The following is a 16,990-nucleotide window of genomic DNA, read 5'->3' as shown; positions in this document are numbered from 1 at the left end:
GATTCTGTTTCCCGAAAGCATCGTAGCGCTAAGAACATCGTAAACTCGCTCTTAAGCTCGATCGTTAATTGACGAGTGTTTCCCCAAACCCATCGTAACTGAAGTAGCACGTTAAATCCTTCGTCATCTACGTGCTCCCCGACCCGCTCGTTCATCACTAAGTGCTTCTTAAACTGGCCTCCTCCTGCCCACCCTGAGCGCCAGAGATCGCCAGACAGAGCACAGTCACTTCACGGCAGGGGCATCCTCTGGGAATACAGGACACTAAGAGTTTATATGAAGGACTTTGATATTGTGTTGTACTGTGTCAGAGGAAATTCGAAAAAAGAACATTTATTTATACAGTGATGAATTTATGAGTCATCCTGGGTATATTTCATATTCATTTTTATACTTGACTAGATGATATTATTTTCAGTATGAAATGCAGCAATGCATTATTTTAGTGAAATCATTGGGCCTAACATGTATTTATAATGTAGCGCCACGCAGGGCGCTTTAGTCATGCGCACGCAAGGCGGGCTGAGAACAGCACCTGGGTTCTACCGGACTGTATAGCGGGACGGAGGCTGGGATACAGTCTCTTCCCTTCAGGTGTGTGTGTGTGTGTGTGTGTGTGTGTGTGTGTGTGTGTGTGTGTTAGTGAAGGTGCAGCGCTGTAACCCCTGTCCCTGTGTGTGTACCTTTCCCGATTCGAGTTAATAAATGTGTTGTTCAGCCCCATTCCTGAGTCCCACGCCTGCTCCATTCCGTACCCAAACCCGCGGTCGATACCGCGTAGTTCCAACACCGTTTGATGTTCTGTCGTGATTGTTGACGGTAAAGCTTAGATCTACTTGTTTTTAAATTTGATTATAGGTCCTGTATTTGTTGAGTGACACATGCCAAACTTAGTAGTTAATGTTTCCATTGAGTTCCAGTACACCCAATAACTCTAAATAACAGTTTTTTCTCATGAAATATTGATTCTTAACTATGGCAGCGCGCCAAAAAATATTGCTTTAAATCAAGGACGTCGTGCGGGACGCATACACTGTCCACGCAGTTAATCTTGGTTTTCTTTTACGGCATGTCAGTCATTTCTTTTCTTTGCTCTTAGAAACAATAAGGTCCCTTTTTGTGCCTATCTATATGCTTTTGCTTAAACTATGATGTCAAGTTTACTTCATATTCCTTTTCACAACTTTATTTCATCCCACTGAAGGACCAAAACCGACACCATATAATGAAAGAATTGTCAATCGATTGTTTACATACGTACATACGTACATCGTAAAGTTGCTTGAAAGTCTCTAAGATTAGTTGTTTTCGGGAAACTCACCCCTGTTCTTTATCCTTCTGCTCTCACTGTGTTTAGTACCACCATCTACTGTCTCCTCTAACTGTGTATTGTCAGCATGCATATCTTGTGTATTATTTATTGTTGTTGGTTTTGTCATTCTATTAAGACGCCACCTTTCAAGGCGCTATATAAATTAATGTTTATTATTATTATTATTTATTTTTTTAAAGTTGTACATTCTGACGCCATGAGATTTTTAGATTTTGAGATTCTCATATTTTTGGCTTCTACAGCAAACAGTAACAATGCGCTTGAATGGTTCTGCAAAAGTTTAGCTGTATCTTTAAAGCCATCCTCATCTTTATCAGGTACAAAGAAAAGAAGGTAGGCCGGCTTCTGTTTGGAATGTTTTAGTTAGTTTTAATTTTTTAAACCCCAAGTAAACATATTTTGTGCCTTTCTCTGAACTTTTTTGCATTTCAGTTCAGTTGTTTTTAAGCTTATTTTACAGTTGCTAGGTTCCTGAACTGTGCAGTATTTCTTTTGGGTTTTGTGCAAATCATATTCTAACGGTTGGGGGGAAAAAGCACAGGTGCCATCCCACCATTAAACCCTGAAACTTACCTTAGCCAATTCTTCAACTAAACCAGACATGTTAACTAAGTGTTACAGTATGTTCTTCGAATGTGTGTCAGCCAATCAGATTTCAGGACTGGAATTATTGGTTTTGTAATAGGGAATATAGTATGGAATCACGTATCTAAAGAAATGAATAATGATATTAATTTAAGGATCTGAATATCTAAAAATATGTATCTATATAGCAGGTAGTATTACTGTATTCCACTTTCTTTGTAAATACGGAATAACAGATTCACAACGCGAAGCTGTGTCACTCTTCTGGGTAAAAAAAAAACGTTTTGAACACCCTGTTTTTAATAAGCTGCTGAGTAAAGAACAGGAATGTTCCTGCTGTCAGTCTTTACCGAAGATATCCCTAATAGTATTAATAATGAATGACCTTGGACAAGCTGTAAACTCAAAGTATTACCCTGGTCCACATTCTTTGTAACATTTTGTGTGACGATATAAAGTTTTCACGAAACCTCCTCGAGTTGTGAGAACACGTGCTTTGTGTATACAGCACATTGTGAATGTTTTCACAGCCTTCATTTTGTCGTTTTTATGGCATTTTTTGACCACGCACGAATATTCTTATGTCCATATCTTCGCAAGGGAATCAGTGCGAATTGTAATACTAATTAAATGACCGCGGGCACTTTCCACCCCCTCTACATTCTCCGAGTAGAATAGACTAACCTTCTAATGAAAGACAGTCCACCCTCCCCCACGGAAAGGAAAAGTGCCCGCAGGCAGGCAGTATGGTCAGTAACAGTGAACAGTTTTAACTGCACTGCATCCCAGAGAATACCAGGGCGCATTTTTTCTACTCCCTGGCGGAAACGGGCTTCCATAAGAATCAGTATAGCTTCTGGGAAATCCATTTTTTCTGCATTAAAGTTGAACTCGTTCAGAGCGCCGTACATTGCAAACTCTAAGCGTTTCATTATGAGCTGAAGACCCTCACAGCTGAAGAAGGATTCACAGCCGAAACAATATTATTAGATTTCATAAAGCCTGTATTACGTACTATGCCTATGTCTGCAATACACCTTTGCTAGTTAATGCTACAGTACTTCACTTTCTCGGGCGTGATTTTTTTAGGTAAAATCCAGGCTAGCAGGCTTGTTTTGTGATCTTCCTAAGATTGTTGAGCGCGGTGTCAAAATGTTTCCATATGAAAGGCAGTGACGTCACCATCCTGAGGTATGTGTAGTAGATCTGTGATGTGGTTGAGCGTGAATTGTGGTTCACAAATTGTAATTCTCCTAAAAAGAGAATTAAAGTTTCACATAACAAGGCATGAGGTGTGCTGGCAGCTGTGGGATGCAGTGGTGGCCTGGCACGTTGAGGTGCGCTGGCAGCTGTGTGGTGTGACGCAGTGGTGGCTGGCATGGTGAGGTGCGCTGGCAGCTGTATGACGCAGTGGTGGCCTGGTACGGTGAGGTGCGCTGGCAGCTGTGTGATGCAGTGGTGGCCTGGCACCGTGAGGTGTGCTGGCAGCTGTTTGACGCAGTGGTGGCTTGGCACGGTGAGGTGCGCTTTCAGCTGTGTGTGGTCTGACGCAGTGGTGGCCTGGCACGGTGAGGTGCGCTGGCAGCTGTGTGGTGTGACGCAGTGGTGGCCTGGCATGGTAAGGTGCGCTGGCAGCTGTGTGACGCAGTGGTGGCCTTGCACGCTCAGGTGTTCTGGCAGGTGTGTGATGCAGTGGTGGCCTTGCACGGTGAGGTGCACTGGCAGCTGTGTGGTGTGACGCAGTGGTGGCCTGGCACGGTGAGGTGCGCTGGCAGCTGTGTGGAATGACGCATTGGTGGCCGGGTACTTTGAGGTGCGCTGGAAATTCTATGATGAAGTGGTGGCCTGGCACGGTGAGGTGCACTGGCATCTGTGTGGTGTGACACAGTGGTGGCCTTGCACGGTGAGGTGCGCTGGTGGCTGTGTGGTGTGACGCAGTGGCGGCCTGACACGCTGAGGTGCACTGGCAGCTGTGTGGTGTGACGCAGTGGTGGCCTGGCACGGTGAGGTGCACTGGCAGCTGTGTGGTGTGACACAGTGGTGTCCTGGCACGGTGAGTTGTGCTTTCAGCTGTGTGATGCAGTGGCTGCTGGGCACAGTGAGGTGCACTGGCACCTGTGTGGTTTGATGTAGTGGTGGCCTGGTATGGAGAGGTGCGCTGGCAGCTGTGTGATGCAGTGGTGGCCGGGCACGGTGAGGTCTGCTGGCAGCTGTGTGACGCAGTTGTGGCTTGGCACGGTGAAGTGCGATTTCAGCTGTGTGACGCAGTGGTGGCCTGGCACAGTGATGTGCGCTGGCGGCTGTGTGGAGTGACGCAGTGGTGGCCTGGCACGGTGAGGTGCGCTGGCAGCTGTGTGACGCAGTGGTGGCCTGGCACGGTGAGGTGCGCTGGCAGCTGTGTGGTGTGACGCAGTGGTGGCCTGGCACGGTGAGGTGCGCTGGCAGCTGTATGACGCAGCTGTGGCAGGGTACGGTGAGGTGCGCTGGCAGCTGTGTGATGCAGCTGTGGCCGGGCTCGGTGAGGTGTGCTGGCATCTGTGTGACGCAGTTGTGGCCTGGTACAGTGAGGTGTGCTGGCAGCTGTGTGATGCAGTGGTGGCTTGGCATGGTGAGGTGCGCTTTCAGCTGTGTGACGCAGTGGTGGCCTGGCACAGTGAGGTGCGCTGGCGGCTGTGTGGTGTGACTCAGTGGTGGCCTGTCACGGTGAGGTGCACTGGCGGCTGTGTGGTTTGACGTAGTGGTGGCCTGTTATGGTGAGGTGCGCTGGCAGCTGTGTGACGCAGTGGTGGCTGGGCACGGTGAGGTGCACTGGCGGCTGTGTGGTTTGACGTAGTGGTGGCCTGGCACGGTGAGGTGCGTTGGCAGATGTGTGACGCAGTGGTGGCCTGGCACGGTGAGGTGCGCTGGTGGCTGTGTGGCGTGGCTCAGTGCTGGCCTGTCACGGTTAGGTGCGCTGGTGGCTGTGTGGCGTGACTCAGTGGTGGCGTGGCACGGTGAGGTGCGCTGGTGGCTGTGTGGCGTGACTCAGTGGAGTTGTGCTTTCAGCTGTGTGATGCAGAGGCTGCTAGGCACAGTGAGGTGCACTGGCACTTGTGTGGTTTGACGCAGTGGTGGCCTGGCACTGTGAGGTGCGTTGGCAGATGTGTGACGTAGTGGTGGCCTGGCACGGTGAGGTGCGCTGGCAGCTGTGGCAGAATACGGTGAGGTGCGCTGGCAGCTGCGTGATGCAGCTGTGGCCATGCTCGGTGAGGTGTGCTGGCAGCTGTGTGACGCAGTGGTGGCTTGGCACGGTGAGGTGCACTGGCGGCTGTGTGGTGTGACGCAGTGGTGGCCTGGCATGGTGAGGTGTGCTGGCAGCTATGTGACTCAGTGGTGGCCTTGCACGGTCAGGTGTACTGGCAGTTGTATGATGAAGTGGTGGCCGGGCACGGTGAGGTGCACTGGCACCTGTGTGACGCAGTGGTGGTCTGGTACGGTGCGCTGCCACCTGTGTGGTGTGATTCAGTAGTGGCTGGGAACTTTGAGGTGCGCTTGCAGCTGTGTGATGCAGTGGTGGCTGGGCATGGTGAGGTGCGCTGGCAGCTGTGTGACGCAGTGGTGGCCTGGCATGGTGAGGTGCGCTGGCAGCTGTGTGACGCAGTGGTGGCCTGGCACGGTGAGGTGCGCTGGCAGCTGTGTGACGCAGTGGTGGCCTGGTACGGTGAGGTGCACTTGCAGCTGTGTGGTGTGACGCAGTGGTGTTCATCAGGCACAAGTTCATCAGTGGAAAGACCACTGGCATTTTTCCTTCCCCCTACATTCTCAGAGCAGAATCGAATTTAATATTAGCATAATTTATTAAGGGGGTATACGCTTTCTGTAGACACTTTATTTCCTCTTTTTCCATACTCTAAGAAATGATTTGGGAAACCTGTGGGACACTGGAGGTCATTATACATGAGCCTCTTTCTGCACCTTTTAAGCCATTGAAACCTAGTTGCCTTGTTACAAGGTCTAATATTACAGTAGGTGTGGTTTCCGTCTCCTAATTTCTGAGAATGATCAAATTGGAGAATAAGTTGTAGGGAATACCACTCTTGCACTTCTAAGAAAAGACTATCTCAAATGAAACTCGCTATAGAAAGACATCTTGTTGAAAAATTCTTTATTTTTTGTCATTTCTAAAGAAAAAACATTCATCAAGTCCTTCACAAATGTTTTGTTTGTGACTTTCTCTGTTGTTCCCTTTCACACTCAACTGAACTATGTGTTATGTCTTGTAAATGTAATCAAACATTTCACTTAGGTGTGTGGGTTAACACAAACCCATATTGTATGAAACATTCAGTTTTTCATTCCCGTTTTTTCTAACAATTGCATCCATGCTAGGACTACAGTAAACAACACTTTTTACTAAAGTAAATCAAATTGTTCATTAAACAAGACACATTGTTTTAAATGTATGCAATACGACGACACTAAAAACAACACTGAAACTTTTCATTGAAATACTGGACGAGATTGTGCATATTCAATGGATTTCTCCTGGTGCTTTTTTTCATCAGTCTTTTCATATTCTTGTTCTCTACTCAGGTGTCTCCTGTTCCTTTGGTGATGTCTGCTGTACACACATGGTATCATACACTTGAGCAAAGTGTGATACCACCGTTTGTTCTTCTCCTAAAATAAAGATGAACATTGACAAAAGTCAGAAGCACTCTTTTCTTTGACAGACGAACAAAACAATGCAAGAATAACCATACTCTCTGTTCCTTACTCATTTCTACCTGCCTGTTTGACCACTTTGTCTGCTTCAGTCAGGACAGGGTGCTGGGGCTGACTCTGAGCAATCTGAGAAGAGCTCTCTGTGATGTTCTCCCCTACAGTGGCTACATTGTACTCTGTTTGAAATCCAGGTATCGCCTCCGGTAAGTTCCTCGGTCCTTTTTGGGACTTGAAAGGGTAGAATCATTTTGTGACTACATTTCCTTGTCATGCACTGATATGTTCTGGTTTGTGTTCGATTACTGCAGGCGTTCAAGTACTTTCTTTTTGTTCTAGATTGGCAGTGTTTGAGATGGTAGGAACTTGTCATATTCTCAACTCTGAATGCTCTGTAAACATACTATTTTAGCAATTCTTAGAAATCTGAAAGCAGTGTTACCTGTATCATTTTTTGTCTTGGTAGTAGTATTGCAGCTCCAACATCAGCACTTAAATAATGGTTTGTGATGTTACTTGTCCTTGGAGTTAGTATACTCCTGAGAAGTCAAGAGAAATCTTACGTAAGCATTAATTATGTTTCACTTTTGAAAGCAAAGTACGTGTCAAGTACTTTGAAGGCATTTGTTGATACTTTTAAGCACTTTCGTTGATTATTATTATCCTTCAATTAGTTATTACAAGTCCAACATTCTCTACATGATCTCACTCCATATTCAGAATGTGGGAATACAATTGTTTTAAGGAAATGCCACTGAATAGATAGTAGCTGCACTCTACAAAGATGAATTTGCTAATTAATCAGTCAGGGACACAGCTTATACTTCAGTAGTCTTAGATCATGTAATGATGATTATTGTACTTTATAACTAGCAAAATCCCCATATCCTGTTCATTGCCCCTTTTTCAGTTATGTGGATTGACTTATCCCTGAAGTGGTTAATTCTCACCTTGACATCTCATAGAACAACTGAATCTCTACCAAGGGTGAATGCGTCCTTCCTCTTAATGTCTAAAAGAAAAGGTTAAAATTCCCTGAAGCAAAATGCAACAACCCAAAGTATTGGGGAGGTCGTTTCCACAGTTATTTCATATGACAGTGCTTGGAGTGAAACTACATGACCATGGTGAAGAAGAAAAAACACTTTACCTTGTTCCTCCTGACTGATGTCCTTATGTGTGTTTTGCACAGTTGAGCGTTTTGTGTCTTGTCGTCTGTGTAGGCAACAGCCCTCTTCCCTGGGATAGAACTAGATGATATTTAGACACGTTAATTTGACTTCTCCATTGCTCACATTGATGTGGATATGATTATAATGCTCTGTTTTGTGGGCTTCCCAAGAAAACAATAAATCCCTTACTACTTGTTCGAAATGCAGTAGCACAGATCCTAACAAATACAAGAAAGAGAATATCATTCCTGTTTTGAAAAAACTTCACTGGTCACCTGTATTATCTAGGATAAATTTGAAAGTTCTTTTACTTGTTTTTAAAGCTTTAAGCGACCTAGCACGTCTGTACCTTACTGAATGTCTGTCTTCATATGTTCCTATACGTGACCTGAGATCTGCACATACTGGCCTACTGCAAATACCACATGTGAAATGCAGAAAGAGTGGAGAGGCTGCTTTTTGTTTTTATGCTTCCAAATTATGAAACTCACTTCCACTTTTTATTAGGCAGCGAAGCTCGGTACATTGTTTTAAAAAACATTTGAAAATGTTGCTTTTAGTTAAAGTGGTTCTTTGTTCTTTCTATTTCTGTTTCTTTTTTTAGTTCTCTTTAATTGTTCTTATTTTATTACGACTTTCCTAATTTTTATTTATTTAATTGACATGTATGTTGCTTTACTGTATTGCTGTATTTTCCTTTACAACTGAAAGTATATCTCTCAATTTTAATATTTTATTTTTACGCTTGGTTTTTAAAGCACCAAAGCACTATTTGTATGAAAGGTGCTCTATAGATAAAGTTTATTATTATTATTTTTAATATTATTATTATACTTTGTTACATTTTTGGTTAGGACAAAGATTCTAGTAGAGGTGGCCTCTTTTACCCCGTTCCAAAAAATTGGAAAACTACCTTCAGAATACACTGACAATGACCATCTACTGTCTCCTCTAACTGTGTATTGTCATCATGCATATCTTGTGTATTATTTATTGTAGTTGGTTTTGTCATTCTGTAAAGAAGCCACCTTTCAAGGCACTATATAAAATAATGTTTGTTATTATTATTTACATTTTTCATCGTTAAATCTGGCGAAGAGTCTTAAGAGAATATCAAAGAACACGTTGCTCTTACCTTTCCATTCCAAGAAATGCCCTCAGCTCGGATTGCAGAGATTGACCTCTCTGTCTCAAATTCTGAGAAACATAGACTCGATTGAAAAATGACCATTTCCTAAGATTCACATAACATCACCAGTCAACATTTGCCACTTGACATCAATAGAAACCATAGAGTACATGACATTTCCAATCAGTTTTCTTTCAAGGTACAATACCAATCGCCTTGCCAGAAGAGTTATACTGCGGTAGATAAATATTACAAATGTCAGATACACACAGAGTTGTTTGGATTACTATGAAAAGAATGGCAAATATATTTATGTTCATTATATTTCTTGGAGTGACAGAGCTAAAGAGAAAACAATACTTACCTTTATCTCTGCAGACAGGATCGCAAGGGATTCCCTTATACTGGGTTCCTATGTAACAAATAATACATTATTCAAAAAACATGATATTTCTCTGTCCATTGGCAGCATGATTGTTTATCATTACAGTTTTAGTTAGCTTTAATTTTGTAAACCCCAAGTAAACATAGTTTGTGCCTTTCTCTGAACTTTTTGGCATTTCAATTCAGTTGTTTGTAAGCTTATTTTACAGTTGCTAGGTTGATGAAGTTCCTGAACTGTGCAGTATTTCTTTTGGGTTTGGTGCGAATCATATTCTAGCGGTTGGGGGAAAAAAGCACAGGTGCCATCCCACCATTAAACCCTGAAACTTACCTTAGCCGATTCTTCAACTAAACCAGACATGTTAACTAAGTGTTACAGTATGTTTCAAAGTGTGTATTTTAGCAAACACAACTGAAGTTCTGTTGTCTCCTTGGAGACACCTGGAACTGGTGTGATGCTGGTTCTATGACATCATTCGTTCTAAATGTAAATGCAGGTATTGGCACAACATAGTAAATTGATGTAAAGTTATGGATCCATTTATGATTTTCACTCAGTTTGAAAGAGTTCCTGTCGTGTGGTTCAACTTTGTGTTACGGAGGGTTAACTGGGGTTCTGGCTACTAGTTAGGCTTGGTCATTCAGTCATCTGGTTCATGAAATAGGAAGCTAAGAGATCTGTGTTTTAGTTTTACTGTTTGTTTTTGTTCCATAGAATAAGAAATGTTTCATTAATATTAGTAATAGAGTAGCTGTTTCTCTAAACAGTGTGTGTCAGTTTGCACTGCAGGTGTGCCAGGTAGAGACCATTTAAGAACCCAAAAATATGCTGTCATTTACTGCCGTGGCTAATTTCTGTTAACCTTGTCTCTCACTCACTTTGATGAGCAAAATGTTCATACATAAAGCATACATTTCTGATTGGTCAGAAGAAGCTTCTTAACATATAAGGTATAAAGAAAGTCAGAAAGTTAGGCACTTAGGTCAGCCTTAGGCAGTTAACCAAGACCATAATCCGATAAGAAGCTATTCCCTTTCATGTTGCTAAATCACATGTAGGATACATGAGTTACACCTCCACTTAAGAGACCTTAAAGAGACCTTGGCCAGCCAGGAGTGTAGAAAACCGTAAAACAGTTCTTGAGGACCTAATTGTTAACTCTTAACAGGCAAAGGTTCCTTCAGTCCTATGAGAAATATTTTAGAATTGAACTAAAGTGTGTTTCCGATACAGGAGCATATGTCTGTCAGGGCCTGTTGGAGAGGCCCTGGATGAGAACCCCTGGCTGCAGTTCCACATCCCCCTGAAAGTAAATAGAGCCATAAGCACTGAGCTAAGGAAACTGCTCCGGGACATGCTGGCTGTCGATCCTGACCAGCGACCAGAAGCCATCCAGCAGAAGAAGCAAGTCAGGCAAGCCATGGCACGAGAGAAAACATCTTTGTAGTGACTGATAGCAAGATGTCCGTGACCAAGGGCAATTCGTCTGAGTAAAGTCTGATTTCATTTTTATGTCCCGAAAGGCTACTGCCTTTGTGCTGTAGATTTCTGATTTAGACGGGCATTTCTATGGACAACTTTGACTTTTCTGTGGGTCCAATGAAAATAAGTTTTTTAACTTATTCTTTGTTACAGTTTTCGAAAGTTTAAAGACATTCACTGAGTTGACGATAAAGGAAAAGTTTCATCTTTCACCTCTTGGAAGGTAAGCCGGTCAGAGGTACAATATATGTCTTCATGTCTTCATCCTCCATGTTTGTAACTACAGGTTTCACAGTGTTGAGCTAAGACACAAAAACACCTACAAATGGCAGATCCAAATGTATAAACCTGGGCTGAAAAAGTGTGTACAGTATATACTCTGTGTAGGTCTGATAAAAGTATTCGAGTCAAAGTGTCATATGGATACAAATTCTCATGATTTTGTATTGTGTGTTTTTTCTCTGTTCTGCTTTATTGAAAGAAATCAGATGCTCTTCCTGAAACTTACCTTAGCTGATTCTTCAGCTAAACCAGACAGACTTCTGAAATTCTCAAATATTATCAAATCTTGTTGGTGCAGAGGTGGTGGAGCCCATTACCAACAGACTCACAGCTGAAATTGCTGTGAAAAGGGCTTCTACCAAATATTAACATGTGGGTGAAAATGTATACAATTGTAATATTTCCTTTTTTCCCATTGAAAGTATAACATATGTGGTGTGAGATAGAGGTCCTCATTTAATTGCATGAAACTCGGGCACTGGCGCAACAAACTGAACAAAGTTCAAGGGGGTATACGCTTTCTGTAGACACTTTATTTCCTCTTTTTCCATACTCTAAGAAATGATTTGGGAAACCTGTGGGACACTGGAGGTCATTATACATGAGCCTCTTTCTGCACCTTTTAAGCCATTGAAACCTAGTTGCCTTGTTACAAGGTCTAATATTACAGTAGGTGTGGTTTCCGTCTCCTAATTTCTGAGAATGATCAAATTGGGGAATAAGTTGTAGGGAATACCACTCTTGCACTTCTAAGAAAAGACTATCTCAAATGAAACTCGCTATAGAAAGACATCTTGTTGAAAAATTCTTTATTTTTTGTCATTTCTAAAGAAAAAACATTCATCAAGTCCTTCACAAATGTTTTGTTTGTGACTTTCTCTGTTGTTCCCTTTCACACTCAACTGAACTATGTGTTATGTCTTGTAAACGTAATCAAACATTTCACTTAGGTGTGTGGGTTAACACAAACCCATATTGTATGAAACATTCAGTTTTTCATTCAAGTTTTTTCTAACAATTGCATCCATGCTAGGACTACAGTAAACAACACTTTTTACTAAAGTAAATCAAATTGTTCATTAAACAAGACACATTGTTTTAAATGTATGCAATACGACGACACTAAAAACAACACTGAAACTTTTCATTGAAATACTGGACGAGATTGTGCATATTCAATGGATTTCTCCTGGTGCTTTTTTTCATCAGTCTTTTCATATTCTTGTTCTCTACTCAGGTGTCTCCTGTTCCTTTGGTGATGTCTGCTGTACACACATGGTATCATACACTTGAGCAAAGTGTGATACCACCGTTTGTTCTTCTCCTAAAATAAAGATGAACATTGACAAAAGTCAGAAGCACTCTTTTCTTTGACAGACGAACAAAACAATGCAAGAATAACCATACTCTCTGTTCCTTACTCATTTCTACCTGCCTGTTTGACCACTTTGTCTGCTTCAGTCAGGACAGGGTGCTGGGGCTGACTCTGAGCAATCTGAGAAGAGCTCTCTGTGATGTTCTCCCCTACAGTGGCTACATTGTACTCTGTTTGAAATCCAGGTATCGCCTCCGGTAAGTTCCTCGGTCCTTTTTGGGACTTGAAAGGGTAGAATCATTTTGTGACTACATTTCCTTGTCATGCACTGATATGTTCTGGTTTGTGTTCGATTACTGCAGGCGTTCAAGTACTTTCTTTTTGTTCTAGATTGGCAGTGTTTGAGATGGTAGGAACTTGTCATATTCTCAACTCTGAATGCTCTGTAAACATACTATTTTAGCAATTCTTAGAAATCTGAAAGCAGTGTTACCTGTATCATTTTTTGTCTTGGTAGTAGTATTGCAGCTCCAACATCAGCACTTAAATAATGGTTTGTGATGTTACTTGTCCTTGGAGTTAGTATACTCCTGAGAAGTCAAGAGAAATCTTACGTAAGCATTAATTATGTTTCACTTTTGAAAGCAAAGTACGTGTCAAGTACTTTGAAGGCATTTGTTGATACTTTTAAGCACTTTCGTTGATTATTATTATCCTTCAATAAGTTATTACAAGTCCAACATTCTCTACATGATCTCACTCCATATTCAGAATGTGGGAATACAATTGTTTTAAGGAAATGCCACTGAATAGATAGTAGCTGCACTCTACAAAGATGAATTTGCTAATTAATCAGTCAGGGACACAGCTTATACTTCAGTAGTCTTAGATCATGTAATGATGATTATTGTACTTTATAACTAGCAAAATCCCCATATCCTGTTCATTGCCCCTTTTTCAGTTATGTGGATTGACTTTTCCCTGAAGTGGTTAATTCTCACCTTGACATCTCATAGAACAACTGAATCTCTACCAAGGGTGAATGTGTCCTTCCTCTTAATGTCTAAAAGAAAAGGTTAAAATTCATTGAAGCAAAATGCAACAACCCAAAATGTTGGGGAGGTCGTTTCCACAGTTATTTCATATGACAGTGCTTGGAGTGAAACTACATGACCATGGTGAAGAAGAAAAAACACTTTACCTTGTTCCTCCTGACTGATGTCCTTATGCGTGTTTTGCACAGTTGAGCGTTTTGTGTCTTGTCGTCTGTGTAGGCAACAGCCCTCTTCCCTGGGATAGAACTAGATGATATTTAGACACGTTAATTTGACTTCTCCATTGCTCACATTGATGTGGATATGATTATAATGCTCTGTTTTGTGGGCTTCCCAAGAAAACAATAAATCCCTCACTACTTGTTCGAAATGCAGTAGCACAGATCCTAACAAATACAAGAAAGAGAATATCATTCCTGTTTTGAAAAAACTTCACTGGTCACCTGTATTATCTAGGATAAATTTGAAAGTTCTTTTACTTGTTTTTAAAGCTTTAAGCGACCTAGCACGTCTGTACCTTACTGAATGTCTGTCTTCATATGTTCCTATACGTGACCTGAGATCTGCACATACTGGCCTACTGCAAATACCACATGTGAAATGCAGAAAGAGTGGAGAGGCTGCTTTTTGTTTTTATGCTTCCAAATTATGAAACTCACTTCCACTTTTTATTAGGCAGCCAAGCTCGGTACATTGTTTTAAAAAACATTTGAAAATGTTGCTTTTAGTTAAAGTGGTTCTTTGTTCTTTCTATTTCTGTTTCTTTTTTTAGTTCTCTTTAATTGTTCTTATTTTATTACGACTTTCCTAATTTTTATTTATTTAATTGACATGTATGTTGCTTTACTGTATTGCTGTATTTTCCTTTACAACTGAAAGTATATCTCTCAATTTTAATATTTTATTTTTACGCTTGGTTTTTAAAGCACCAAAGCACTATTTGTATGAAAGGTGCTCTATAGATAAAGTTTATTATTATTCTTTTTAATATTATTATTATACTTTGTTACATTTTTGGTTAGGACAAAGATTCTAGTAGAGGTGGCCTCTTTTACCCCGTTCCAAAAAATTGGAAAACTACCTTCAGAATACACTGACAATGACCATCTACTGTCTCCTCTAACTGTGTATTGTCATCATGCATATCTTGTGTATTATTTATTGTAGTTGGTTTTGTCATTCTGTAAAGAAGCCACCTTTCAAGGCACTATATAAAATAATGTTTGTTATTATTATTTACATTTTTCATCGTTAAATCTGGCGAAGAGTCTTAAGAGAATATCAAAGAACACGTTGCTCTTACCTTTCCATTCCAAGAAATGCCCTCAGCTCGGATTGCAGAGATTGACCTCTCTGTCTCAAATTCTGAGAAACATAGACTCGATTGAAAAATGACCATTTCCTAAGATTCACATAACATCACCAGTCAACATTTGCCACTTGACATCAATAGAAACCATAGAGTACATGACATTTCCAATCAGTTTTCTTTCAAGGTACAATACCAATCGCCTTGCCAGAAGAGTTATACTGCGGTAGATAAATATTACAAATGTCAGATACACGCAGAGTTGTTTGGATTACTATGAAAAGATTGGCAAATATATTTATGTTCATTATATTTCTTGGAGTGACAGAGCTAAAGAGAAAACAATACTTACCTTTATCTCTGCAGACAGGATCGCAAGGGATTCCCTTATACTGGGTTCCTATGTAACAAATAATACATTATTCAAAAAACATGATATTTCTCTGTCCATTGGCAGCATGATTGTTTATCATTACAGTTTTAGTTAGCTTTAATTTTGTAAACCCCAAGTAAACATAGTTTGTGCCTTTCTCTGAACTTTTTGGCATTTCAATTCAGTTGTTTGTAAGCTTATTTTACAGTTGCTAGGTTGATGAAGTTCCTGAACTGTGCAGTATTTCTTTTGGGTTTGGTGCGAATCATATTCTAGCGGTTGGGGGAAAAAAGCACAGGTGCCATCCCACCATTAAACCCTGAAACTTACCTTAGCCGATTCTTCAACTAAACCAGACATGTTAACTAAGTGTTACAGTATGTTTCAAAGTGTGTATTTTAGCAAACACAACTGAAGTTCTGTTGTCTCCTTGGAGACACCTGGAACTGGTGTGATGCTGGTTCTATGACATCATTCGTTCTAAATGTAAATGCAGGTATTGGCAACACATAGTAAATTGATGTAAAGTTATGGATCCATTTATGATTTTCACTCAGTTTGAAAGAGTTCCTGTCGTGTGGTTAAACTTTGTGTTACGGAGGGTTAACTGGGGTTCTGGCTACTAGTTAGGCTTGGTCATTCAGTCATCTGGTTCATGAAATAGGAAGCTAAGAGATCTGTGTTTTAGTTTTACTGTTTGTTTTTGTTCCATAGAATAAGAAATGTTTCATTAATATTAGTAATAGAGTAGCTGTTTCTCTAAACAGTGTGTGTCAGTTTGCACTGCAGGTGTGCCAGGTAGAGACCATTTAAGAACCCAAAAATATGCTGTCATTTACTGCCGTGGCTAATTTCTGTTAACCTTGTCTCTCACTCACTTTGATGAGCAAAATGTTCATACATAAAGCATACATTTCTGATTGGTCAGAAGAAGCTTCTTAACATATAAGGTATAAAGAAAGTCAGAAAGTTAGGCACTTAGGTCAGCCTTAGGCAGTTAACCAAGACCATAATCCGATAAGAAGCTATTCCCTTTCATGTTGCTAAATCACATGTAGGATACATGAGTTACACCTCCACTTAAGAGACCTTAAAGAGACCTTGGCCAGCCAGGAGTGTAGAAAACCGTAAAACAGTTCTTGAGGACCTAATTGTTAACTCTTAACAGGCAAAGAACTTGAACTTGAACTTGAACTTTATTGCCATATGTAACCGGTACTGGTACAATGGAATTCTTACTTACAGAAAGTCTCTCGATTGTAAAACAAGTGTAAAAACAAAACAAAGTGCAAACAGTGCATCAAGACAATGTGCAAACAATAGACAATGTGCAAGTAAACATGCAGGCAGTTTGAATGTAAACAATACAGACATGTAAACAATGACTGGAGACGTACAATAAATAAATTACAATGAGGTAGATGGTGATGGTGTGGGTGTGGTCCGAGGGGGATGGCTAAATGTGTTCGCCAGTCTCACTGCTTGTGGATAGAAGCTATTGAAGAATCTAGTGGTAAGTGTCCGTATGCTCTTATATCTCTTGCCTGAGGGCAGTGGGGTGAAGAGCTCATGCCCGGGGTGGTGACTGTCCTCTGTGATGGCCAGAATTCTACCACGGCAGCGGTCCTCATAGAGCTGTTTAATCTCGGTGAGACCGCAGCCAATGATCTTCTGGGCCATATTGACCATTCTCTGCAGTGCCTTTCTTTCTCGCGAAGAGGTGTTGCCATACCACACGGTGATCCCGTTGGTGAGGACGCTCTCGATAGTGCAGCGGTAGAAGTTCACCAACACATGTATTGGCATCCCCCATCGCTTGAGGCACCTTAAGAAATAGAGGCGCTGCTGAGCCTTCTTCATGATAGAGTC

At 41.3% G+C, this 16,990-nt stretch overlaps 2 long non-coding RNA genes across 2 annotated transcripts; both read right to left on the bottom strand.

The window, feature by feature from the left end:
• Nucleotides 1-6,714: 6,714 nt before the first annotated feature.
• LOC148645878 (uncharacterized) lies at nucleotides 6,715-9,707 on the bottom strand. The gene is made up of 7 exons (XR_015928169.1): nucleotides 9,636-9,707; nucleotides 9,285-9,332; nucleotides 8,927-8,988; nucleotides 7,770-7,869; nucleotides 7,570-7,631; nucleotides 7,062-7,158; nucleotides 6,715-6,850 (listed from the first exon to the last, which is right to left on the bottom strand). It is a non-coding gene; the product is annotated as an uncharacterized LOC148645878 (long non-coding RNA).
• Nucleotides 9,708-11,863: 2,156 nt separating this feature from the next.
• On the bottom strand, nucleotides 11,864-15,589 carry LOC148645877 (uncharacterized). Its single transcript, XR_015928072.1, has 6 exons — nucleotides 15,101-15,589; nucleotides 14,743-14,804; nucleotides 13,586-13,685; nucleotides 13,386-13,447; nucleotides 12,878-12,974; nucleotides 11,864-12,666 (listed from the first exon to the last, which is right to left on the bottom strand). It is a non-coding gene; the product is annotated as an uncharacterized LOC148645877 (long non-coding RNA).
• Nucleotides 15,590-16,990: the final 1,401 nt, after the last annotated feature.

The sequence above is a fragment of the Lepisosteus platostomus genome, chromosome 18, assembly GCF_059453375.1.
Source record: "Lepisosteus platostomus isolate fLepPlt1 chromosome 18, fLepPlt1.hap1, whole genome shotgun sequence".
In the NCBI taxonomy this organism is placed as follows: domain Eukaryota; kingdom Metazoa; phylum Chordata; class Actinopteri; order Semionotiformes; family Lepisosteidae; genus Lepisosteus; species Lepisosteus platostomus.
This window is presented reverse-complemented; position numbering and strand designations above follow the sequence as displayed.